Below are 27237 nucleotides of genomic sequence, written 5' to 3' on the forward strand. Positions count from 1 at the left end.
GAGAGGGATAGAAAGAGGGAAAGAACCTAATAAGACCAGCAGAGGGAAACGAATAGAATGGGAAGCACAGGGACAAGACAAGATAATAAATGACAAAACATGACATAATGTGCACTGTCCCTGTAAAAATAAAATACACTCAAACTCAAACACAACTGATTGGCTCAAATGCATTGAGAAGGAAAGAAATTCCACAAATTAACTTTAAACAAGGCAATTGAAATGCATTCCAGGTGACTACCTTATGAAGCTGGTTGAGAGAATGCCAAGTGTGCAAAACTGTCAGCAAGTCAAAGGGTGGATACTTTGAAGAATCTCAAATATAATATATATTTATTATATTAACACTTTTTATTTAACCAGGCAAGTCAGTTAAGAATAAATTAGTATTTTCAATGACGGCCTTCCCTGGCCAAACCTTCCTCTAACCTGGACGACGCAGGACCAATTGTGCCCTATGCAACTCCCGATCACGGCCGGTTGTGATACAGCCTGGGATCGAACCAGGGTCTGTAGTGACTCGTCTAGCACTAAGATGCAGTGCCTTAGACCGCTGCGCCCCTCACGAGCTACTCATTCGCCCTACCCTCTGTAGCCCCTTGCAGTCAAATGCCAAGCAGTTAACATACCAAGTCAAGATGCTCTCAATGGTGCAACTGTAGAACTTTTTGTGATGTGGACAACCCGCTCCACAATAGTTCAGTCGATGTGAAGGCGGACTTGCTCGGCCCTCCGTTTCCTGTAGGCCACGATCAGCTCCATTATCTTCTTGACATTGAGGAAGAAATTGTTGTCATGGCACCACACTGCCAGATCTCTGACCTCCTCCCTATAGGCTGTCTCAGCGCCCTCTGTGATCAGGCCTAGGTTGTCAGCGAACTTAATGATGGTGTTGGAGTCTTGCGTAGCCACCAGTCGTGGGTGAACAGAGAGTACAGGAGGGGGGAATAAGCATGCACCACTGAGAGGCGCCGTGTTGCGGTCAGCTTGGTGGATGTGTTGTTGACTACCCTCACCACCTGGGGCGGCCCATCAGAAAGTCAGAATCCAGTTGCAGAGGGAGGTATTCAATCCCAGTGTCCTTAGCTTAGTGATAAGCATGGAGGGCACGATGGTGTTAAATGCTGAGCTGTAGTCAATGAACAGCATTCTCACAAAATAATTCAAATTTTACAGAAAACAAGCACAGCACTTACACAAATAACTGATGATTGATCCACCTCGGGAGGAATCGCCAGTGGCAGTAGGGGAGCATGCCAGGCATGGTCAAGCCACTGTTACGTGTTCAGCCATCTACACAAGCTTACACAGCCCGAGCACCGTGCCGAGACAGACCATACATCAAGAACATCTTTTCATTTATTTGGGCATGGTCTTGAACCCGAACCCGGCTTATTAGCCTTCGTCGTTTTGGTTGCGTTAGCCATCTTAGCCAGTTAGCCAGGCTAAACAGGCCTAAGAATAACTAACAGATTCAGCAGGAAACTCACAAAACCAGAAGGATGAGCACACTCTCTTTAAGTGGGACAGTTAAGTTGCAGTAAAGGCTGATAGATTTTACCTTTACATGTTTATTTTGTGTGAAATTGTTCTGCTCAGCTCGAGGTGAATAGCGGAATAATTTAAGGAATTTATATGTGCCTCGGTTATCACCTGTGGAAGGCCGGGCTTCCGGTGAGGCACAGTGTTCATTGGCCTTGTCAGGTGTGATTAAAATGTTATTCAGTAGAGGGCGCTAGCGCAAACTCCCCAAAGCTGTGTTGTACCTAGTTGACCGACTGAAATGGAACCGAACAAACACTCCCAATAACAACCTCTGCTTTAGACTCAGGTGTCAAGTCTCTAAGATGCTGGCCAAATGAATACACTCTGCCTTTGTTCTGTGGGGGTTCTCTCTCTCTGTCCCCTGCTTCCATCTGTCTGCCTGCCAGCATGCTTGTCCGTCCATCTGTCTGTGTAGTGTTGTGGTAGAATGAACTGACCCATCCTCTGATTGGAGAGGACTACATGGTCACACCATGACAACATCATGAATCACCTAGCCCTGAGGAGTTAGTGTTCAGAGGCAGGGCTGGACATATACTAAATGCCACTGTTACGAACGTGTCAAAATAGTAATTCCCTGTTACGAACGTCTCAAAATAGTCATTCCTTGTTATGAACATGTCAAAATAGTAATTCCCTGTTACGAACATGTCAAAATAGTAATTCCCTGTTACCAACGTGTCAAAATAGTCATTCCCTGTTACGAACGTCTCAAAATAGTAATTCCCTGTTACGAACGTCTCAAAATAGTAATTCCCTGTTACCAACGTGTCAAAATAGTAATTCCCTGTTACGAACGTCTCAAAATAGTAATTCCTTGTTATGAACATGTCAAAATAGTAATTCCCTGTTACGAACTTGTCAAAATAGTAATTCCCTGTTACGAATGTGTCAAAATAGTAATTCCCTGTTATGAAGATTGTATTTTGGCAGCAGACCACCATACTGTACCCTCCTTCCCTCCCTCAGATCTTTCCAACCCTGCCTACCTACCTCACCTGCTCCCTCCCTCTACTAACCATACTGTCCCCACTCTGCCCCTCTGGTCCTAAACCTTCTCCCCTACCCCCTCTCTTGCTCCCCCCACTCTCCAGTGAGTGATAAAATGGATATGCTTCCTTGCGAGTCACTAAACCGGATTAGTCCCGTTGAGCTGTGTTGAAGCGCAGTGGCTTCCTGCTCTTCCCTGATTGGCTGTTCAAAGAGACCTGAGTGGTCACTCTGGCTGCACACGTATTCTTTTATAATCCTGTTTTATTCTCCTCTCCTTTGATGGCTAGAGAGTGTCACGTAACATGGTCATCATGATCCTCATGGTAATCTATTGAGTGTTAAGGAAAAGACAGGCTATTCTCCATTCAAACTAAGCTTAATGTGATGTTAGTTTTGAGAAATACAACTTTGTTATATGTCATGCTCAAAACTGTAACCTACATTTGAAAAGAGAACACTAAAATCTTCACTCCCCACAACTTCAGTTCAAACCCCCACTGTTTCCTTTATGAGGCATGCTAGATGTATTTAGCCTTCAGACAGTGTATGTCTGTTGTATTATATCCATACACAACTAAAAGCCAAACCCTGTAGTTACAGTGACACAGACTCTGCTCTGACGTTAATTTCACAACTCTGTTTTATGTCATCCCTACTGTATGTATTTACAGCCACATCCTGATTCGCATCCTGATTGGCTCAGTGGAGAAAGAACAAGCCTTCGTTGGTCAAAGGCCAGGACAACTGTGATGATGTCAGTTAATGGTATCATCATCATCATCATACTTTACATTTCCAGTTGGGGGGTTTGGATAGAGAGGTGAGGTGGCCAGTGTGAGCAAGTGATTCGAAGGCAGGGGACAGACACTTAGGTTTCCATGGTAATGTTGCTGCCAGTTTCCAGTGATTAGAAGGCCACCCATCACTGTGAGTCAGTTGGCTTTTTCAGGATTGTCATGGTGATTAATTATACAATCCAGCTGATGAGGACTGGGTCAAATGTACCTACAGTTTGGGGTCATGTACAGCTATGTGGGCTGTATGGATAAGTGGGTCTTGTTATTGTATGAAGCCTATAGCTTACTTAGTGAATGGACTGATGGTGATTTAAAATATCAGCCTTCTATACAAGCATTTTGTTAACCGTTAGGTGCACATTTGTGGTTGTTGAATGGTAATGAGTGGAAATGTTCTGCTCTCCTCTCTTGCTTTTTTTCGGTTCCCATCCGCTCCTTTTTTTTAACCTTTATTTAACTAGGCAAGTCAGTTAAGATCAAATTCTTATTTTCAATGACAGCCTAGGAACCGGGAACGACTTGTACCTTGTACGATTTGTACCTTGTCAGCTAGGGGGTTTGAACTTGCAACCTTCCGGTTACTAGTCCAACGCTCTAACCACTAGGCTACCCTGCTGTTCTGTTTTTTCTCTCCCTCACTCTCTTTCTCTAAAGTCAATGTTTTCTATTCTCTAAACACACACACACACCCTACTAATCCCCAGGAGGCTAATCTGAGATCGAGGATTAGTGTCTAAATAAAGGCACCGTCGTCCCTCAGCTTTCTGTCCCCATATTCCACCGTCACATGACATCACCCACATGACCCAGGCATCCCACTGCTTGCCTCTGAAGCTAAACATGGTTGGTCCTGATCCAGATATTGGTAAAAGGGATGTTTGAGGGCCAGTAGGAGGCACGTTAAACAGGTGTCCTGACTCTCTGTGTTCATGGTAAGAGTAGGGGTGTTAACCCTGGTGTCCTGGCTAAATTCCCGATCTGACCCCCCCAATCTGACCCAGCTCCTCAGTAAAAGGCACAAGACAACCCGCTTGGAGTTTGCAAAAAGGCAACTAAAGGGCATTCAGACCTTGAGAAACAATATTCTCTGGTCTGATGAAACCAAGATTGAACTCTTTGGCCTGAATGCCAAGCGTCACATCTGGAGGAAACCTGGCACCATCCCGACAGTAAAGCATGGTGGTGGCAGCATCATGTTGTGGGGATGTTTTCCCAGTGGCAAGGACTGGGTGTCTAGTCAGGATCGAGGGAAAGATGAACGGGGCAAAGTACATAGACATCCTTGATGAAAACATGCTATTGAGTGCTCAGGACCTCAGATTGGGGCGAAGGGTCACCTTCCAACAGGACAATGACCCAAAGCACACATTCAAGACAACGCAGGAGTGGCTTCGGGACAAGTCTCTGAATGTCCTTCAGTTGTATAAGTCTGGACTTGAACCTGATCAAAAATCTCTGGAGAGACCTGAAAATAGCTGTGCAGCGACGCTTCCCATCCAACCTGACAGAGTTTGAGAGGATCTGCAGAGAAGAATAAGAGAAACTCCCCAAATGGGGCGGCAGGGTAGCCTAGTGGTTAGAGCGTTGGACTAGTAACCGGAAGGTTGCAAGTTCAAACCCCCGAGCTGACAAGTTACTAATCTGTCATTCTGCCTCTGAACAGGTAGTTAACCCACTGTTCCTAGGCAGTCATTGAAAATAAGAATTTGTTCTTAACTGACTTGCCTAGTTAAAAAAAAGGTTAAATAAATAAATAAATACAGGTGTGCCAAACTTGTAGCGTCATACCCAAGAACACAAGGCTGTAATCGCTGCCAAAGGTGCTTCAACAAAGTACTGAGTACAAAGTGAGTCCTTATGTAAATGTGATATTCAAGTTTTATTTTTTAATACATTTTCAAATATTTCTAAAAACCTGTTTTTGCTTTGTCATTATGGGGTATTGTTGTAGATTGATGAGAAATTAACAATTTAATCATTTTTAGAATAAGCCTGTAACATAACAAAATGTGGTAAAAGTCTGTGGTGCTTTTTTCAAGTAGGATAGCAACCTACACAAGAAATAACTGATAACCATTTATCCTGAAACAATATATATTTATAAATGCAACATGTGTTGGTCCATGTTTCCAGAAATTTTCAAAAAGGTGAGCATTTCTCCTTTGCCAAGATAATCCATCCATCTGACAGGTGTGGCATGTCAAGAAGCTGATTTAACAGCATGATCATTAGACAGGTGCACCTTGTGCCGGGGACAATAAACGGCCACTCTAAAATGTGCCACAGATGTCTCAAGTTTTAAGGGAGCATGCAATTGGCATGCTGACTGCAGGAATGTCCACCAGAGCTGCTGCCAGATAATTTAATGTTAATTTCTCTACCATAAGCCACCTCCAATGTTGTTTTAGAGAATTTGGAAGTATATCAAACGGCCTCACAACCATGTGTACCCGCGCAAGCCCAGGACCTCCACATCCGGCTTCTTTACCTGCGGGATGGTCTAAGACGAGCCACCCAGACAGCTGATGAAACTGTGGGTTTGCACTACTGAAGAACTTCTGAAAAAACTGTCAGAGACCGTCTCTGGGAAGCTCATCAGCGTGCTCGATGTCCTCACCTGGGTCTTGACCTCAATGCAGTTCGGCGTCGTAACCGACTTCTTCAGTGGGCTAATGCTCACATTCCATGGCCACTGGCACAGTGGAGAATTTTTGTTCAGTGTAGATGTCCCCTTGATACATACAGTCTGCAACTAAATGGTGAGGGCATGAATGGCAACAACACGGCAACAATACAGTGCTTTTCGTTCCCACTTGACAAGCACTACTGGCAATGGAATGGGAAGTACCTAGCCAATATCAGGGTGACCTTCACAGTAAGCACACGCATACAACACATGAAGCAATAGTAGACCTATCAGCAATACTTTCAAAAATATATATATATTGTTAGTTTTTTTACCCCATTTTCATGGCATCCAATTGGTAGTTACAGTCTTGTCTCATCGCTGCAACTCCCTAACAGACTCGGGAGCCGTTCGTCCTCCAAAACACAACACAACCAAGCCACACTGCTTCTTGAAACAATGCCCACTTAACCTGGAAGCCAGCCACACCAATGTGTCAGAGTACACCTGGCAACTGTGTCAGCCCGCCACAGGAGTCGCTAGTGCGTGACAGGACAAGGACATACCTGCCGGCCAAAACCTCCCCTATCCCAGATGACACTGGGCCAATTGTGCGCCACCCCATTGGTCTCCAAGTCAAAGCCGGCTGTGACAAAGCCTTGACTTGAACCCAGGTTCTCTAGTGGCACAGTTAGTACTGTAAGTCAGTGTCTTAGACCACAGCACCACACAGGAGGCCAAGCAATATATTGAACAAAAAATAAACCATCGTTAGTTTTATAACTGAAAATGTACAATTATTTGTGTAAGACTAGCATTGAAATACAACTCTGGCTTAAAAACAGTCCAAACTCTCGCGGTACAGTAGTTGCATGGTAAGAAACGTAAAGAAAAAAAAACAGCTCAATCAAAACTGTCTAACCAAAAGCAGAGCACTTTTTTTTTACATTTTCAGAAATGCGTTATTTACATATGTATTCAAACCATTTGCTATGACACACAAAATTGGACTCAGGTACATCCTGTTTCCATTGATCATCCTAGAGATGTTTCTACAACTTTATTGGAATCCATCTGTGGTAAATTAAATTGATTGGACTTGATTTGGAAAGGTACACACCTGTCTATATAAGGTCCCACTGTTGACAGGTTCATTTGAGATTCTTCAAAGTAGCCACCCATTGCCTTGATGACAGCTTTGCAAACTCTTGGCATTCTCTCAACCAGCATCATGAGGTAGTCACCTGGAATGCATTTCAACTTACAGGTGTGCCTTGTTAAATTGTGAAATGTATTTCCTTATTAATGTGTTTGAGCCAATCAGTTGTGTTGTGACAAGGTACGGGTGGTATACAGAAGATAGGCCTATCTGGTAAAAGACCAAGTCCATATGTGACCAAATGCCTCGATTCAGCCTTATGTAGCAAAAATCGAAATTGTGTTTTTTTTACATTGTATAACAGGCACAGAGCAACAAATTGGCATATCATCCACTGCATTTGAGTATCAATTGGTAAAACGTGTAACCTCACTTTTTTTGGTACCTACTGGAGAGCTCTTCTTAGTCTACACCCATTCAGTATCGTTCACACCCTCTTAAGCTTTAGCCCCCACCCAAACTCTAACCATTTTACTCGCCCTAGCAGAGATGGTTAGGCTGTTTTCAGCAACTGTGCTGCTTACAACAATTTATTACGTTTTTTTGCCGACGTTTACTGACACCGGCCATGGATGTTGAGCGTTCGTAAATTCATCAGATATTCGGAGCTTTGACACACTCAGATGAGTAGATGGCCAGACTGAATTTACGAACCAACCCGAAATGGTTACTTGCACAGTGGAGTCTTCTGTTAAGACATTTAGCTAGCTAACTAGGTAAACAATTAAATGTAATCTCAACTCATGACGTTACTACCCTGCAGATAGCTAACCTACCAGGTTCGATGTCAGCTAGCTAACATTAGGTTTTAACTAGCAATGCAAATGGCTCTGAAATACGAATAATAAGATCATACACGTAACGTTAGCTAGTGAGCCAGCCAGCTAATGTTCGCTAGCTAACAGTACACTTTGACTTGAAATGAAAGAACTTTCAAAATTAGAAATGTGTAATGTCTGAAAATGGAGCTAGCTAGACTATTTTACCTGTATTCATCATGGATGGACACGTCTCCTGTCATGGATGCTATGGTTGCACTTAAGTTTGAAGATGTAATCTGGAGACAGGTGGGTTTTTTTTTATCTCCTTAGCTATCATACTCTAATTCCACTGATTTCAAAACTTGATCCTCCAGAAAGTGGAGAGCAACACTTATGCAGTTTTACTACACGATACATTAACAAAGTGTTAGACAGGATTACCTACACATACTGACCAGTTCAAATAAACAGAACCTTGCAATATAGTAGACAAATCCAAACTCCTCTCTCAGCATGTCCAGCCCACTCATTATCTCAGACAATCATGGCTAGCAGAAAGGTTCCTGTCTTCTGTGGCTAAACCAACTAGGCTCGTAATTTCACAATTTCATTCATATTTACAGATTAAATACAAGTTTGTTATTAAGGCACATGAAAGATCACATGTTCGAGAAGGAATTTCTGCCAATTAACACATTTTGATTTTAAAAAAAGGTTACGTTGAAACAACTCTCCTGACAAACGCCTAGTTTCTTGAAATGGGCCACATATTATGGCATGAACAGCTCAAACAAGCAAAGAGAAATGACAGACCATCGTTACTTTAAGACATGGAGGTCCGTCAATCTGGAAAGTGTCAAGAACTTCGAAAGTTTCTTCAAGTGCATTCACAAAAATCATCAAGTGCTATGATGAAACTGGCTCTCATGAAGACCGCCACAGGAAAGGAAGTTCATTAGAGTTAACAAGCCTCAGAAATCAGCATTTATCTGCACCTCAGATTGCACATTAAAGAGTTCAAGAAACAGCCACATCTCAACATCTACTGTTCAGAGGGGACTCTGTGAATCAGGCCTTCATCATAGAATTGCTGTAAAGAAACCACTACTAAAGGACACCAATGAAAAGAAGAGACTTGCTGGGGCCAAAAGACATGAGCAATGGACATTAGACCGGTGGAAATCTCATTTTTGGTCTGAATGAGATTTTTGGTTCCAACTGCCGTGTCTTTGTAAGACGCAGAATAGGTGATCTCCGCATGAGTGGTTCCCACCGTGAAGCATGGAGGAGGAGGGGTGATGGTGCCTTGCTGGTGACACTGTGATATATTTAGAATTCAAGGCAACATAACCAGCATGGATACCACAGCATTCGCTCTTGTCTCGGTAAGCAACTTCACTGTATATTTGGCCATTGTATAATACAAACAGTATGCATGTATTGGAATATATCTATTCTGGCTTCCTTTTTACTCTGTCATGTAGGTTAGTATTGTGGAGTATCTAAAATGTTGTTATTCTATCCTCAGTTTCCTCCTATCACAGCCATTAAACTCTGTTACTGTTTTAAAGTCACCATTGGCCTCAAGGTGAAATCTCTGAGTGGTTTCCTTCCTCTTTGCACCCTAACAGAGAAATAAAGCATCTGTCGGAAGACACACACACAAACACTCACCAAATAAAACATCTAGCACAGACAAAAACATGCAAGCAAAAACAGGAAACTGACTAAAGGACAAACCGCTACAATATAAGTCCCTTTCTCACACACACAACACTAAACATAGTTAGGTTGGAATCATTAAAACTAGTTTTTCAACCACTCCACAAATTTCTCATTAAAGAACTGTTTTGGCAAGTCGGTTAGGACATCTACTTTGTGCATGACACACGTCATTTTTCCAATTATTGTTTACAGACAGATTATTTCACTGTATCACAATTCCAGTGGGTCAGAAGTTTACATACACCAAGTTGACTGTGCCTTTAAACAGCTGGTTGTCACGAACCAAGGCACAGCATGTATTGCGTTCCACATCTTTTTAATACAAAGTGAAACTAGAAACAAACCTTACAAAGACCGTGACGTCATAGTGCCCAAACACTAACACAAACAATATCCCACAAAGCAGGTGTGAGATAGGACTTCCTAAATATGACCCCCAATTAGAGGCAATGATTACCAGCTGCCTCTAATTGGGAACCATACAAAACCACCAACATAGAAATACACATTCTAGAATGCCCCCTAGTCACACCCTAACCTAAACCACTATAGAGAATCCAAGGGCTCTCTATGGTCAGGGTGAGACACTTGTAAAATTCCAGATAATTATGTTATTGCTTTAGAATCTACTGATAGGCTAATTGACATAATTTTAGTCAATTGCGGGAGGTAGCCTAGTAGTTAGAGCATTGAACTAGGAACCGAAAGGTTTCAAGATCAAATCCCTGAGCTGACAAGGTAAAAATCTGTTTTTCTGTCCCAGAACAAGGCAGTTAACACACTGTTCCTAGGCCGTCAATGAAAATAAGAATTTGTTCTCAACTGACTTGCCTAGTTAAATAAAAATAAAAAATAGAGGTGTGGATGTATTTCAAGGCCTACCTTCAAACTCAGTGCCTCTTTGCTTGACATCATGGGAAAATCTAAAGAAATCAGCCAAGACCTCAGAAAAACGTTGTAGAACTCCACAAGCCTGGTTCATCCTTGGGAGCAACATCCAAACGCCTGAAGGTACCACGTTCATTTGTACAAACAATAGTACGCAAGTAAAAAGACCATGGGACCACTCAGCTGTCATATCGCTCAGGAAGGAGATGCTTTCTGTCTCCCAGAGATTAACATACTTTGGTGTGAAAAGTGCAAATCAGAACAATAGCAATGGACCTTGTGAAGATGGTGGAGGAAACAGGTAGACAAGTATCTATATCCACAGGAAAATTATTCCTATATCGACATATCCTGAAAGGCAGCTCAGCAAGGAAGAAGCCACTGCTCTAAAACCGCCATAAAAAAGCCAGACTACGGTTTGCAACTGCACATGGGGATAAAGATTGTACTTTTTGGAGAAATGTCCTGATGGTCTGATGAAACAAAAATAGAACTGTTTCGCCATGGTGACCATCGTTATGTTTGGAGGAAAAAGGTGGAGGCTTGCAAGCCGAAGAACACCATCCCAACCGTGAAGCATGGGGGTGGCAGCATCATGTTGTGGGTGGGTGCTTTGCTGCAGGAGGGGCTGGTGCATTTCACAAAATAGATGGCTTCATGAGGCAGGAAAATGATGTGGCAAGTTAAAGCTTAGTCGCAAAAGGGTCTTCCATATGGACAATGACAAGCCTACTTCCAAATGTGTGGCAAAATAGCTTAAGGACAACAAAATCAAGGTATTGGATTGGCCATCACAAAGCCCTGACCTCAATCCTATAGAAAATTTGTGGGGAGAACTGAAAAACTGTGTGCTAGCAAGGAGGCCTACAAACCTGACTCAGTTACACCAGCTCTGTCAAGTTATTGTGGGAAGCTTGTGGAAGGCTACATGAAACAATTGACCCAAGTTAAACAATTTAAAGGCAACGCTATCGAATACGAATTAAGTGTATGTAAACTTCTGACCCACTGGGAATATGATGAAAGAAATAAAAGCTGAAATAAATCATTCTCTACCATTATTCTGACATTTCACATTCTAAATATAAAGTGGTGATCCCAACTGACGTTAGACAGGTTATTTTTACGAGGATTAAATGTCAGGAATTGTGAAAAACTGAGTTTAAATGTATTTGGCAAAGGTGTATGTAATCTTCCAACTTCAACTGTATAGCCACCCTGCCCTGCCTTTCTAAAATCTTTGAATTCCAAGTTAACAAACAGATCACCGACCATTTCGAATCCCACCGTACCTTCTCCACTATGCAGTCTGGTTTCCGAGCTGGTCATGGGTGCACCTCATTCATGCTCAAGGTCCTAAACAATATCATAACCGCCATCGATAAAAGACACTACTGTGCAGCCGTATTCATCGACCTGGTCAAGGCTCTCGACTCAATCACCACATTCTTATCGGCAGACTCAATAGTCTTGGCTTCTCAAATGACTGCCTCACCTGGTTTACCAACTACCTCTCAGACAGAGTTAATTGTGTCAAATAGGAGGGCATGTTGTCCGGACCTCTGGCAGTCTCTATGGGGGTGCCACAGGGTTCAAATCTCGGGCCTACTCTCTTCTCTGTATACATCAATGATGTTGCTCTTGCTGCAGGGGATTCTCTGATCCACCTCTATGCAGATGACACCATTCTGTATACTTCTGGCTCTTCTTTGGACGAGCGTCAATGCCATACAACACTCCTTCTGGGGTCTCCAACTGCTTTTAATTGCCAGTAAAAAAGAACCAAATGCATGCTCTACAACCGATCGCTGCCCCCACCCTCCCACCTGACTAGCATCACTACTTTGGACAGTTCTGACCTAGAATACAGTGGGGGAAAAAAGTATTTAGTCAGCCACCAATTGTGCATGTTCTCCCACTTAAAAAGATGAGAGAAGCCTGTAATTTTCATCATAGGTACACTTCAACTATGACAGACAAAATGAGAAGAAAAAAAATCCAGATCTTTGTTAAATACCAGCGACAGTGTGTGAAAACCTTGTGAAGACTTACAGAAAACGTTTGACCTCTGTCATTGCCAACAAAGGGTATTTAACAAAGTATTGAGATAAACTTTTGTTATTGACCAAATACTTATTTTCCACCATAATTTGCAAATAAATTCATTAAAAATCATACAATGTGATTTTCTGGATTTTTCCCGCTCATTTTGTCTGTCATAGTTGAAGTGTACCTATGATGAAAATTACAGGCCTTTCTCATCTTTTTAAGTGGGAGAACTTGCACAATTGGTGGCTGACTAAATACTTTTTTTGCCCACTGTATGTGAACAACTAAAATACCTAGGTGTCTGGTTTGACTATAAACTCTCCTTCCAGACTCACATTAAACATCTCCAATCCAAAATGTATCTAGAATTGACTTCCTATTTCACAACAAAGCCTCCTTGCTGCCAAACATACACTCGTAAAACTGATTATCCTATCGATCCTTGACTTTGGCTATGTCATTTACAAAATAGCCCCCAATACTATACTAGGCAAACTGGATGTAGTCTATCACAGTGCCATCCGTTTTGTCACCAAAGCCCCATATACTACCCACCACTGCGACCTGTATGTTCTCGTTGGCTGGCCCTCACTACATATTCGTCGCCAAACCCACTGGCTCCAGGTCATGTATAGGTCTTTGCTAGTTAAAGCCCTGCCTTATCTCATCTCACTGGTCACCACTGTTATGCAGATGAGTGAGGACCCAAAAGCGACTTAACAGAAACTGAGTTTATTAAAGTCCAAACAGAGAAAACATAATCCTCAATCCTTTACAGGAAATGTCCAAACAGGAAAAACATAAATCCTCTTAGTAGAGGAGAGTTGCAGGGCTTGCGGCAACAGACTGCAGGTCCCTTCGGGTAGGCGCGGGCCGTAGAGGATAGAGACACCTGCTCACACGCAGTATCTGAAGACGAGGCAGAATACAACAGGACGGAACAAGGGTACAGCAAACAGCAAACAGCAAACAAGAATCCGACAAGGACAGAGGCAGAAACCGAGAGAGAAATAGGGACCTAATCAGAGGGCAAAATAGGGGACAGGTGTGAGAGAGTAAATGAGGTCGTTAGGAGAATGAGGAACAGCTGGGAGCAGGAAAGGAACGATAGAGAGAGAGAGGGATAGAGAGAGAGAAAGAAACCTAATAAGACCAGCAGGGGGAAACGAAGAGAAGAGAAAGCACAGGGACAAGACATGACAATACAATACATGACAACCACAATAACACCCACCCGTAGCACGTGCTCCAGCAGGTATATTTCACTGGTCATCCCCAATGCCAACACTTCTTTTGGTTGCCTTTCCTTCCAGTTCTCTGCTGACAATGACTGGAACGAATTGCAAAAATCACTGAAGCTGGAGTCTTATTTCTCCCTCTCTAACTTTAAGCATCAGCTGTCAGAGCAGCTTACTGATCACAATACCTGTTCACAGCCAGTCTGTAATTAGCCCACCCAACTACCTCATCCCCATATTATTACGTACCCTCTAGGTCTTTTGCACCCCAGTATCTCTACTTGCACATCATCATCTGCACATCTATCACTCCAGTGTGAATGCTAAATTGCAATTATTTTGCCTCTATTGCCTGTTTATTGCCTTACCTCCCTACTCTTCTACATTTGCCCACACTGTACATAGATTTTTCTTTTTTTCTTCCCTTTCTATTGGGTTATTGACTGTACATTTGTTTATGTATAACTCTGTGTTGTTGTTTTTGTCGCACTGCTTTGCTTTATCTTGGCCAGGTTGCAGTTGTAAGTGAGAACTTGTTCTCAACTGGCCTATCTGGTTAACTAAAGGTGAAAGAAAATGAATTACCGGTTTATCAACTTTCAAAGCTAAATTACTTTCCCATTGTTCCTCAACTGTATTGTGTGATACAATTTTGTAGCTCTAAGTCTCTACTTTTATCCAATGTAAAAACACAATTTCAAATGTTGCTAGATAAGACTGATTTGAGCCGGTCGGTCACATTTCGGTCGAGTTAATACACAGTGTAAAATATGGTATTTGAAGGTCACTCCACTAAGGACATGGACAAATGACTCATTACTTAATAATTGTATGTAATTTATGAAGCACTTTTCACAGTCCCCAAAATTTAACATTTTGTATTTAAAATAAATTGTTGTAATAGAATGAAAGTGTTCCAGAACGTACTAGCCGATCAGGGTAACCAAATAAAAGCTACAGGATCCAAATCATACAGGGAATATGTGAAGGCGCCCTAGGTCACCTAACGTTAGCAAACGACATGTTTGGCAAAATTATATAACAATAGTGAAGCACAAAACAGCCTGAAAATAGCTAGTTGTTAACACTATCCCAAAACACACACTTGCGAGGCTGGCTATGTAGCAAGCAAACTTTTAGCTAACATAAGCTAAACCACACAGACTCAGTGGTCCCCCTTTTCATCAGTGATGTTACTTTATTAGCTAGCTAAGTAGGTAGCTAGCTAACTTTACAACATATCTCTTAACTCAATTTCTGCTGGTCCTAGACAGGTGCGGGACATCCTTCAACAGTTGGTGTAGCTGTTTTTTTTACCAAGGATTTTTCATGTCATTTACAGAAGTCGTCAATGGCGAAATGCTCACTACAAACCCATAGATCCAAAACACAAAGTCTGTGGATGGGAGTGTTGCATCTTTGCAGAACACCTAGCCAAAGCTTCAGTAAATCTGGGTCATCCAAAGGAAGTCTGTGAAAAGTTATCGGACTAGCTAGGTTTTATCATTGCATTGTCAGATGTTGGGATTACATATCGGTGAACCAATTTCCACAACATTCAGCAAAAATTACTTCAGTACCCTTGTTATTGCCAGGCTGATCTTGTGAGTGAGTGAATGACAACGTTACTAGCTAGCTACGTAGTACCTGTGCCGGTAGCATACCCCTTATTTACAAATTATCACTTGAGTTCAACTAAATGGATTATAACATTCGGTATAATACATTTTCATGTGTATAAGATCTAAAGTCCTGGGTTACGATACTGAGAACTTTGTTTGTAAAAGGACGTATTTGGGTGTTTTTGGAGCCCTGGAACTCCAGAATGAGGCTAAGGCAGTCAATTGCTGGTGGGGTAAGTTTCTCAAAAACAAGTGAGATTGTAAGAAAACCTTCTATAACATGCCATTTACTTCAAAAATACTGATTAATACAAATTGTGGAATTCTCATTTAAGTACCCTACTGATTGATTGTTTTCAATTAAAATTGTGAAAAATAAAAATAGCTTTTTAGCAAAAAACTATTTCTCAAGCAAGAATTTTGCTAGAACATTCTGTGAGTGGTGGGGAGGGGAAAACTGAAAACTAGCTGTTTTTGGCAGAAAGGCTTCTTATTGGTCTATTAACTAATTTACTGCCTGGTGTGACCAAAACTCAAACAGCTCTTACGCTAAAAGGGCATTATCATCCCTTTCACAGTATTATTCCAACCTCATAGTGTGGAAATGTATATTAAACACAGGAAAAATTGCATTTTTTACTGCACTGAGCCTTTAATTCGTAGACTGTCTGAAATTGGCCTGTGGCAGGCAGCCTGCAATTAGTTTGAAAACCATCTGACAGACAGGACACAATGTGTTTCTTCTGATGGTGTTAAATCACGTTTCCTAGATAATACCAAAGGTGTCCACCAAGGGTCGATTTTGGGCCCCGTACTTTTTATTATCGCTAACCAGGTTTCCATCCAACCTTTTTATGCAAGTATATTACATGTCGGAAACAAAATATGACAGGCCTGATGGAAACATAATATTTGTCAGTAAACTTTACGAATGTCGACAAAATAAAATACACTAGACATGGTGGGATCTTTTTGTGTCTGTAAAATGAATTATGCGAGAAATGTCAGTGGAAACGCTTTTAAGCGCAAATATTGTTGTGTGCTCATCCCACTACGACTCATCGGGAAAGCATGCAGTTTATTAGGCTACAGATAAAATAAGTAATGATGAACTTCACAGTGTGGTGAAAGTGCAAGGTGATGAGCTTGATGGTCCTTTCCAATAAAGGAAATCTTATTCTGGTGACATGATAATCGATACTTAGCTACCATTTGACAAATACAAATAATCTTGCTCTTTTGTCCATAAAAATTCATAATAATTGTGCTTTCAAGACAACTGGGAACTCTGGGACAACTGGGGGGAAAAAATAGATCAAATCATAAAGTCAGAGATAATCAGGTCGGTAAGTCGAAGCTCGAGTTCCCCACCTGGAATTCTGAGTTGGATGACTGGTTAGAACAACTTTTCCCAGTTCCGAGTTGACTTGAACACACTGAAGTCGGAAGTCGGAGATTTCCAAGTTCCGACATCCCAGTTGTTTTGAACACAGCATAATCATCATGGCTAATCAACTCTCACCATACGAGATCCAGAGACTGCTGGTTTTCTTTTCATAATTAATTGCACACACTTGGTTTCCCAGGTCTAAATCGGTCCCTAATTACAGGGGAACCAATGCGCAACTCAATATTAGAAAGGTGCATTGCTTGCTGTTTGAGAAAGGTGCATTACCTGCATTGCTTGCTGCATTTACCTGCACTGCATTGCTTGCTGTTTGTGGTTTTAGGCTGAATTTCTGTACAGCACTTTGAGATATCAGATGATGTACGAAGGGCTATATAAATACATTTGATTTGATGATTTTGATTTGACTTGTTAATTTTTTGTGGACTCAGGATAAATATCTGGGTAATCTGGATTGATGAAAAGTTATCTTTCAAAAATACTGATGAATAAGTTAAGAAGTTAAGAATTCAAATGGGCCTCCTTTATAGGAATAGGGCATGCCTTTCGTTAAATAGCAGAAAACAAATAATTCAGTCAACATTCATTCCGGCTTCAGATTATGGCGATATGGTCTATATGAATGCAGCTGTCACTGTATTTAAGCCATTGGACACAGTTTATCATAATGCACTATCCTTTATTGCGGGTGATCACTGAATTCTTTATCAGAAAGTAGGCTGGACCTCTCTTAAAACTCGCAGATCAATGCGCTGCTCTCTTTTTGTTTCTAAAAATCCGTACTTCATTATTGAATGACAGACATTTGAGTCACCAGGCCCGATCACAGGCATGGCTAACTTTGGAGATCCCTTCTGTCTCCACAGAGTTGAGGTTTTTTGCACCTTACAAGAGGAATGATCTAAAAGTGGATGTTTTGGTGCCACTAGGGGAAGTTCAGATGGTTGAGGAATGTGTTTGTTTTTCATGATTAGATTTTGTAAGTTACTTTTCTTGTAAATATAGTTTTTCTTTACTTTGCTATTGTGAATTTATATGATTGTGTAAGCTTTGGTCTCAATAGGATGTCCCTGTTTAAATAAGATGTAAATGAAGATAGAATATTGCTTTGGTAATCTCCTGCCTGTGTATTCCTAGTAACCTAACCTATTTACACTGTACGTGTGATCCTCAAGGTTATTGTTATGCACTCAGCATTGGCAACCATTTATTTAAAGACTTTACAGAAACAGAGGATCAGTAGATGAAGACTTCCTTTCTTCTATGAAGAAAGAAAATAAATAGTATATAATTGTGTTTATATTAATATCCTCTCTTTCTCTCCTTTTCCCTCCCTTAACACCCCCTCTCTTTCCCTCCCTCCCTCTCCCTCGATCAGACTACTTATGTGGGCCAGGTGAGAACGTGTACAGCATTGACTTCACCAGGTTCAAGATCAGAGACATGGAGACAGGCACGGTGCTGTTCGAAATCACCAAACCTCCTCATACAGGTGAGACACACACACACACACACACACACACACAGGGGTCTGATTGGCCTATTATGACGAGTGTTACCTTTGAATGTTGTCTGTCTGTCTGTCTGTCTGTCTGTCTGTCTGTCTGTCTGTCTGTCTGTCTGTCTGTCTGTCTGTCTGTCTGTCTGTCTGTCTGTCTGTCTGTCTGTCTGTCTGTCTGTCTGTCTGTCTGTCTGTCTGTCTGTCTGTCTGTCTGTCTGTCTGTCTGTCTGTCTGTCTGTCTGTCTGTCTGTCTGTCCATAGATAAAGCAGGAGATAAAAGCGTCATTGATACAAACGCCGGGAGGTTTGTCCGCTACCAGTTCACCCCCGCCTTCCTCCGGCTAAGACAAGTTGGCGCCACGTAAGTTTAACCCATTAACTCACAAAGAGGTCTGTAACCCTAATCCCCATTTTACACAGAAGTCTAACCCTAACCCTCAACGTACACAAAAGTCTAAAACTAACCCTCAATTTACACTGAAGTCTAACTCTAACTCTACAATAAAGGACACATTTTAATCCCAAGGAAATTGCCTTTCCCCCCCACTCTTTCTGCCTTTATCTCACCATCCTTCCCCTCTCTCAGTGTTGAGTTCACCGTAGGAGACATGCCCATAGAGAACTTCCGGATGATTGAGAGGCACTACTTCAGAGAGAAGCTGCTCAAAAGCTTTGACTTTGAGTTTGGCTTCTGTATGCCCAGTAGCAAGAACACTTGCGAACACATCTATGAGTTCCCCCCTCTGTCTGAGGATATCAGTGAGTACACACACACACACACACACACACACACACACACACACACACACACACACACACACACACACACACACACACACACACACACACACACACACACACACACACACACACACACACACACACACACACACACACACAGCAAGATAGAGAGAGGCCTGGGAAATGTGCTGACCTACAGTAGTTGTGTCCGAATACCCATACTTGGATATTAATCATTATTATTAATTAAGAATTATGTTTAATAGTATGCAACATTTCCAAAATCGAGCATACTTTAAATGCCTGCATGTCATTCATTTCGGCTTTGACAACAGCTGATCAATTAGATATGGGGATGTGCTACCGAAATCAAAGAATAGCAGGAAACAATGCAATTGCACATGACACATTCTCAGTATGTGAAAATAGAATTATAGTTCAAGTATGTACATTTTCAAAAATCGAGTATGGTATAAATGCCAGGATGTTCTTCGTCTAGTAGAATTCGATGCACACTTTTCCACAATGCATTGGAAGAGGTGGGCTGCGAGTGATAGGACATAGTTATCTTCAAGTAGCCAAACAACAAAACTAGGCTACTTAATTGGGAAGAAGCCGAATAGCAAAGCTTCTGCACGGGTGTTCAAATGTAGGCTAAGTAGTTTTGTTCTCCTTAACATGATCACAAGTATTGCATCGTAGCCTACTTGAAAACAGAAGTCTATATATGTTTTGTTTTCCCCAAAGTGGATTTCTGTTTTCTCATTGAAAAGTGTTTCTGGTTTTCTTCGTCAGAGCTTCAAAAAGATTAAATTAAGATTGTTTTGGTCAGTGTTTACACACAATACCCCATAATGTCAAAGTAGTATTTACATTTTTACAAATTAATTCCAAAAGAAAAGCTGAAATGTCTTGAGTCAGTAAGTAAGTATTCAACCCCTTTGTTATGGCAAGCCTAAATAAGTTCAGGAGTAAAACTGTGCATAACAAGTCACGTAATAAGTTGCATGGACTCACTCTATGTGCAATAATAGTGTTTAACATGATTTTTGAATGACTACCTCATCGCTGTACCCCAAACATACAATTATCTGTAAGGTCCCTCAGTCAAGCAGTTAATTTTAAGCACAGATTCAATTACAAAGACTTGGGAGGTTTACCAATGCCTCGGAAATAAGGGCACCTATTGGTAGATTGGTAAAAATGAAAAAATGACATTTAAGTTATTAATTACACTTTAGATGGTGTATCAATATACCCAGTCACTACAAAGATATAGGTGTCCTTCCTATCTAAGTTGCCGGAGAGGAAGGAAACCACTCAGGGTTTTCACCATGATGCCAATGGTGACTTGGCTGTGATCCAATACAACACATTACTGAGTATCACTCTCTATATTTTCAAGCATAGTGGTGGCTGCATCATGTTATAATGGGTATGTAATCGTTAAGGACTGGGGAGTTTTTCAGGATAAAAATAATCCTAGAGGAAACCTGGTTTAGTCTGCTTTTCACCACACTGGGAGATGAATTCACCTTTCAGCTGAACAATAACCTTAAACACGAGGCCAAATCTACACTTGAGATGCTTACTAAGAAGACAGTGAACGCTCCTGAGTGGCCGTCTTTTGACTTAAATCTTCTTGAAAATCTATGGCAAGTCCTGAAAATGGTTGTCTAGCAATGATCAACAACCGATTTGACAGAGCTTGAAGAATTATTTAAATAATAATGGGAAAATGTTGCACAATCCAGGTGTGGAAAGCTCTTAGAAATGTACCCAGAAAGACTCTGTAATCGCTGCCAAAGGTGCTTCTACAAACTATTGACTCAGGGGTGTGAAAATTCAGATGTTTGATTGCAAATACAGAGGGAGTCGAAAAGAGAACACAGAAGGCTGTGTAATCTCCGAATTACATCTTCAAACTAAGGGCAACCATCCATGACAGAGAGGGAGAAAGATCTGATAATTCTTATGGCATTGCACATGGTCAATGTGAACCAGAGTGACTTGATACAAAGGGGCCAAGCAAGCTGCACAAACTAAACAGAAATGACACATGATGTCTTATTCAATGAAAGGGCTTGCAGTCTGGCGTGAATCATTCATCCATGTATACGGGTAAGAGTCTAGCTACATTTTCAGATATTAGACGTTTCTCATTTTGTCAGAAAGTTGTTTTTGTTGCAAGTTAAAACGTACTGTTAGCTAACTAACATTGAACCTAGTTGGTTAGCTTTAGCTACCTGCAGATTCATACTACATAATGTCATGCATGGTGTATAGCTATGACAATTAGTTTCTATTGCTAATGTATGAGGATTATGGTTCATTGTTTAGCTAGCAAGCTAGTAGCATGTCTAAACAAAAGACTCCACTTTGCCAGATGTGAACAATCAAGTTAACCAGGTGTACAGTCATGGCCAAAAGTTTTGAGAATGACACAAATATTCATTTTCACAAAGTTTGCTGCTTCAGTGTCTTTAGATATTTTTGTCAGATGTTACTATGGAATACTGAAGTATAATTACAAGCATTTCATGAGTGTCAAAGGCTTTTATTGACAATTACATGACGTTGATGCAAAGAGTCAATATTTGCAGTGTTGACCCTTCTTTTTCAAGACCTCTGCAATCTGCCTTGGCATCCTGTCAATTAACTTCTGGGCCACATCCTGACTGATGACAGCCATTCTTGCATAATCAACACTTGGAGTTTGTCAGAATTTGTGGGTTTTTGTTTGTCCACCCGCCTCTTGAGGATTGACAACACGTTCTCAATGGGATTAAGATCTTAGGAGTTTCCTGGCCATGGACCCAAAATATCAATGTTTTGTTCCCCGAGCCACTTAGTTATCACTTTTTCCTTATGGCAAGGTGCTCCATCATGCTGGAAAAGGCATTGTTCTTCACCAAACTGTTCCTGGATGGTTGGGAGAAGTTGCTCTCGGAGGATGTGTTGGTACCATTCTTTATTCCTAGCTGTGTTATTCGTCAAAATTGTGAGTGAACCCACTTCTCACTGGCTGAGAAGCAACCCCACACATGAATGGTCTCAGGATGCTTTACTGTTGGCATGACACAGGACTGATGGTAGCGCTCACCTTGTCGTCTCCGGACAAGCTTTTTTCCGCATGTCCCAAACAATTGGAAAGGTGATTCATCAGAGAAAATGACTTTACCCCAGTCCTCCGCAATCCAATCTGTACCTTTTGCAGAATATCAGTCTGTCCCTGATGTTTTTCATGGAGAGAAGTGGCTTCTTTGCTGCCCTTCTTGACACCAGGCCATCCTCCAAAAGTCTTCACCTCACTGTGCGTGCAGATGCACTCACACCTGCCTGCTGCCATTCCTGAGCAAGCTCTGTACTGGTGGGGCCTCGATCCCAAACCTGAATCAACTTTCTTGCTGGACTTTCTTGGGTGCCCTGATGCCTTCTTCACAACAATTGAACCGCTCTCCTTGAACTTCTTGATGATCCGATTAATGGTTGATTTAGGTGCAATCTTACTGGCAGTAATATCCTTGCCTGTGAAGCCCTTTTTGTGCAAAGCAATGATAATGGCACATGTTTCCTTGCAGGTAACCATGGTTGACAGAGGAAGAACAACGATTCCAAGCACCAACCTCCTTTTGAAGCTTCCAGTCTGTTATTCGAACTCAATCAGCATGACAGAGTGATCTCCAGCCTTGTCCTCATCAACCCTCACACCTGTGTTAACAAGAGAATCACTGACATGATGTCAGCTGGTCCTTTTGTGGCAGGGCTGAAATGCAGTGGAAATGTTTTTGGGGAATTTAGTTCATTTGCATTGGCAAAGAGGGACTTTGCAATTAATTGCAATTCAACTGATCACTCTTCATAACGTTCTGGAGTATATGCACTGTTGTTTGGTTAGCTGTGCTTCTGTAGCGGAGTAAAGCGCACATCCAATGAGTTTGCAAATCAAGTGGCCACTTTTATTTATTGTAATATCATTTTTTTGTAGTTTTTAGAGTTGAATATGTTGGGGGAATACTTTCTGAAGGCACTGTATAACACTATTCCTATTCTATTCAGTTTAGAGAGAAAATCTAATTGGATATTAGCTATTATCCAAGCTATACTGACATATGGAGTTGTTTTAAGATGGTCATACTATGGATTATTTAGCTATTTTATTTGGAGTTTTAAGATCTTAGGATATGTAGAAAAATGATTTAATAAAATATTGATTTTGGCCTTTACTACTAACACCCTTAGAAATGTATTGAATAACACATTCATAAACGGCAAAAAAGGACAGTCAAAAAATACATCATAATAAACTATTCTGGAAATGTCTTTTCTAAATGTAGGAGATGTAAAAAATAAATAAAATAAAAATAATTGTTTTTAACCAGTACCGGTAACACCATCATGTTCATTAGAGCCTCCCCTTTTCACAGTGGGGTCCCATTAGTTTGTAACCCAAACGGTTCGGACGCTACCAAACAGAAGTTGGCACATTGACGGTACTGATTTCAGCCGAGTCTCCTGACACTTGTGGGGGCCGTAGAGCAAAACCGTGAACACCATTGTGTTTGTGAGAGTCCCCCCTTGTGTTCCGCACATTAGAGTGCTAGTGTCTGGGAATGAGATTAGGTGTAGTGTGACTAACATGACTTCACTTTAGAGCATGTGCTATCCTTCAGCACAACATGTCACCCATTATTAAGGACATTATTGAGGACATGTTTATATCATATTCGACATAGTGGGTTATGTCACATTTGACATGGGTGATTATGTCACACAGTTATGCCACATTTATGATACTAATACTTATTTTCCACCATAATTTGCAAATAAATTCATTAAAAGTCCTACAATGTGATTTTCTGGATTCTTTTTGTCATTTTGTCTGTCATAGTTGAAATGTACCTATGATGAAAATTACAGGCCTCTAATCTTTTTAAGTGGGAGAACTTGCACAATTGGTGGCTGACTAAATACTTTTTTTTGCCCCACTGTATTTTTACCCATCTACCAATAGGTGTCCATCTTTGTGAGACATTGGAAAACCTCCTTGGTCTTTGTGGTTGAACCTGTGTTTTAAATTCACTGCTCGACTGAGGGACCTTATAGATAATTGTATGTGTGGGGTACAGAGATGAGGTAGTCATTCAAAAAATCACGTTCAACTCTATTATTGCACACAGAGTGAGTACATAAACTTATTACGTTACTTCTTAAGCACATTTTTCCTCCTGAACTTATTTAAGCTTGCCATAACAAAAGCGTTGAATACTTATTGACACAAGACATTTCAGCTTTTCCTTTTTTATTATTTTGTAAGCATGTCTAATAACATAATTCCACTTTGGACATTGAGGGTCACTGTGTGTCGGCCATTGGAACTAAATCTAACTTGAATCCATTTTAAATGCAGACTGTAACACAACAAAACGTGGAAAAGGTAAAGGGGTGTGAATACTTTCTGACGGCACTGTGTGACTCTATTCTATTCTATTCAGAGTTTAGAGAGAAAATCTAATTGGATATTAGCTATTATCCAGGCTGGTTAATGAGAAGTTTGTTGAATTTGAAGAAGAAAAAAAAACACCCTCACTCGGCCCGGCCCCGCCCCACCTTCTCAGCCAGTCCATTGTGGGCATGGCATACTGCATGCTTCTTATTGAACAGTATGTGCTATATAGTATGCAGAGATGAGGCCAAATTATGCAGTTTAAGTATGTAGTACGCTAGTATGGGTATTCGGACACAGCCACAGTGTTGTTATGTGGTGATTTTGATCTGTTTGGTCATTAAAAACCCAATAATGTTGTTGGTCCAACAGACCCGCGAACATTGGGTGAACAAAAACATGAACACCACACAAGGGTTACATATATTTTCAATTGCTAACATGCATTGGTCAAAACTGAAGTCACATTGTCAAAACTCTTCACACAGTCAGCGAAACAGAACTGTGTGTGGAAAAACGGTGAATCATTTTTCATTGCTTTCACAGAAAATACATTCAATGACCACATTCTCCGAAATCCATGACCTCTTTTCTCATTCATACTCCACCACCTACTAAACTATATATGCAGCACATGTTTTCAAATGCCAACACACTGTTTCCAAAACTGTTAAAAACACATTGAAAACAAAATTATGGCAAATGTTGTGCATTTCTGAAGCAACCAGATTGAAACGTAGAAAATCTCAGAATAATATTTAATCGTTCCAAACACAGCTGATTGCAATTTCATCTGATAGCCTACCCAAGTCTTAGTCTTGTTACCAAACAGACAAAAGAGGACGGCTTCGGAATGATTTTGTTTGGAAACATGGATCAAGGAAGACAGGCAGGTGGTGGGGAAAGAAGAGTGGCAGGGAGAGGGAGAATGCGTGGATTACAAACGAGAGGAAGACCAAGAGCGGTGGTCTCTGATGAGATAAGGGCCACAATTATTGACCATGTTGTAAACCATGGTCTCTCTTTGAGAGAGGCCGGTTTAAGGGTCCAGCCAAATCTGCAGTGTTCAACAGTTGCATCTATAGTACAAATTTTCCGGCAAACAACTGGTGAGATGTGCATCCTTCAATGACAATTGAACTACATACTACAGTACAATACAGTATGTTCACATTTTTGTTCAGTATGTTCACCCCCGCTAAACATCAGTCTCAACATCAACAGTGAAGAGGTGACTCCGGGATGCTGGCCTTCTAGGCAGAGTTGCAAAGAAAAAGCCATATATCAGACTGGCTAATAAAAATAAAGGATTAAATGGGGAAAAGAACACAGACACTGGACAGAGGAACTCTGCCTCTTCAATGTTAACATTGAGACTGGTGTTTTGCGGGTTCTATTTAATGAAGCTGCAAGTTGAGGACTTGCGAGGCGTCTGTTTCTCAAACTAGACACTCTAACGTATTTGTCCCCTCGTTCAGTTGTGCACCAGGGCCTCCCATTCCTCTTTCTATTCTGGTTAGAGCTGTGCTGTTCTGTGAAGGGAGTAGTACATGGCATTGTACCAGATCTTCAGTTTCTTGGCAATTTCTCACATGGAATAGCCTTCATTTCTCAGGACAAGAATAGACTGACGAGTTTCAGAAGAGAGTTCTTTGTTTCTAGCCATTTTGAGCCTGTAATTGAAGCCTCAGATACTCAACAAGTTATTTGAATGGACAAAAAAATGTATTTTATTTAAAAATCAAGGATATTTATAAGTAAGTGAAAAGGTGTTATTCTTATTCTATAATGAAATACTAATTTATGTGAAAAATAATTCACACTTCAAAGAGAAAACATAATTTATGTAATGCTCCCTGTTGTTAGTGTTTTTTAGGTCAGTGTGTTATGAGTGACAATGTATGCTTTCTGAGTGAGAATTGTTGCCGGTGTTAGGGTCGAACGAGCTTATTTTGAGAAATGGACAGTATGAAGTGTTTTGGTGGTTTGAGTGAGTTTTGGAGGTGAGATTAATTGTTCGGCCAAGATACATGTTGGTTATGTAGACTGTGTGAACAGTTTTGAAAAAGTGGCTTCAGTATTGACCAATGGTTGTTAGCAATTGAAAAAAAACAATATATATCATGTGTTGTGTCTCTGTTGCTCCCTGCAGTGCGAGAGATGATCCTGCACCCGTACAAGACACAGTCCGACAGTTTCTACTTTGTGGACAACAAGCTGGTGATGCACAACAAGGCAGACTACTCCTACAGTGGCAGCCCATAGAGGATGGAGGACCAACCAGGCTCTTGCAGACAGACAGACAGACAGACAGACAGACAGACAGACAGACAGACAGACAGACAGACAGACAGACAGACAGACAGACAGACAGACAGACAGACAGACAGACAGACAGACAGACAGACAGACAGACAGACAGACAGACAGACAGACAGACAGACAGACAGACAGACAGACAGACAGACAGACAGACAGACAGACAGACAGACAGACAGACAGACAGACAGACAGACAGACAGACAGACAGACAGACAGACAGACAGACAGACAGACAGACAGACAGAGGGACCATGTTACTCAGTATTAACAACCTACTGATCCCATGCTCTCATCCTCCCTCTCAGCCCTATGGAAAAGCTACAGAAACACCACTGAACAGGCCCAACTCGAACCCAGTTGGGGTGTGTGTGTGTGTGTGTGTGTGTGTGTGTGTGTGTGTGTGTGTGTGTGTGTGT

General features: G+C 41.3%; 1 pseudogene; it reads left to right on the forward strand.

Annotated features, from left to right (window-relative positions):
• The window catches only part of LOC124011803, a 52445-nt pseudogene extending 25539 nt beyond the window's left edge, over positions 1-26906 (forward strand).
• The last annotated feature ends 331 nt before the right edge of the window (positions 26907-27237 follow it).

Source organism: Oncorhynchus gorbuscha, linkage group LG01 (genome assembly GCF_021184085.1).
Source record: "Oncorhynchus gorbuscha isolate QuinsamMale2020 ecotype Even-year linkage group LG01, OgorEven_v1.0, whole genome shotgun sequence".
Lineage (NCBI taxonomy): Eukaryota > Metazoa > Chordata > Actinopteri > Salmoniformes > Salmonidae > Oncorhynchus > Oncorhynchus gorbuscha.